Source organism: Scyliorhinus torazame, chromosome 24, assembly GCF_047496885.1.
Source record: "Scyliorhinus torazame isolate Kashiwa2021f chromosome 24, sScyTor2.1, whole genome shotgun sequence".
NCBI classification, from domain to species: domain Eukaryota; kingdom Metazoa; phylum Chordata; class Chondrichthyes; order Carcharhiniformes; family Scyliorhinidae; genus Scyliorhinus; species Scyliorhinus torazame.
In genome coordinates, this window is record NC_092730.1 from 30,574,626 (window position 1) to 30,576,024 (window position 1,399).

The window sequence follows — 1,399 nt, forward strand, 5'->3', positions numbered from 1 at the left end:
CCTCTCTACCCATCCGATCCATGTGTTTGTCAAGATGATTTTTGACCGCCGTAATGTAGCTGCTTCCACAACCTCCCCTGGCAACGCGGTCCATGCTCTCCCCACTGTCTGTGTAAAAAAACCTGCCTCGCACATCCTCTGTAAACTTTACCCTGTACACCTTAAATCTATGCCCCCTGGTGACTGGCCCCTCCACCCTGGGAAAGATTGTCTGCCCATTCACTCTATCCATGCCCCTCGTAATTTGGTCGGCCTTTATCAGATCACACCTCAAACTCCGTCTGTCTAATGAAAACAGTCCGAGTCTATTCAGCCTCTCCATGAAGTTCACTTTCCAGACCAGGCAACAGCCTGTTAAACCTCCTCTGCATCCTCTCCAAAGCCTGCACAGCCTGCTGGTAAGGTGGCAACCAGAATTGCGAACAATATTCCAAGTGCGTCCTTACCAAGGTTCTGTACAGCTGCAGCATAACTTGCCAGTTTTTATACTTAATGCCCCGTCCAATGAAAGCTGGCATTCCGTCTGCTTTGTTGACAACCTTGTCCACTTCCATTGCCACCTTCAAAGATCTGTGGACCTGCGTGCCCAGATCTCTCCGACTTTCTATATTCCTAAGAGTTTTGCCATTTACGGTATATTTCCCCTCTATGTTAAACCTACCAAAATGCATTACCTTCCATTTGTCCAGATTAAACTCCATTTGCCATTTCTCTGCCCAAGTCTCCATCCTATGTATGTCCTGCTGTATCCTCTGACAATCCTCAACACTCTCTGCCGCTCCCACCAACCTTGGTGTCATCCATGAACTTTCACTCTCCAGACCTTATTTGGAAAGGCACATTCCACATGGAGGCGAGTGACCATTTCGCGCCCCCCCCCCCCCCCCCCGCCCCCAGCCACTTCGAGGGCAGCGTGTGACGGCGTTGAGACTTCGGGAGTGCAGGAAGGATCTGCCGGGAGAGCCCTGCTCACCACCAGCCAAGCTGGGGCTTGGTGCTTGTTTGAAAGTTCTGGTGATGAGATGATCTGCCAGATGCCTCTGAGAGTCCGCTCAGGGGAACCATCTGACATGATCCAAAGTCTCTTTTTCCCTAAGGGCCTCGAGGACATTACGTGCAGACCACTGCTTGATCGCCTTGTGGTCAAAGGTGTTTTCCTGAACAAATGTTTCCATGAGGGACAGGTGTTACGACATGGTCCAAATACCAGAGCATCCTGCGGCAATGAGGCCAGACCCATCGTTCGTAACACCGGGGACAGGTAGAACCTCAGTACGTAGTGACACTTGGTGTTTGTGTACTGGGGGTACACGCACAGCTTGATGTAGTCACACACAAAGGTGAACATCAGGGGGAGGCCGGCCTTGTGTATGTTTCTCCCTCCATTTTCCAGAGATTT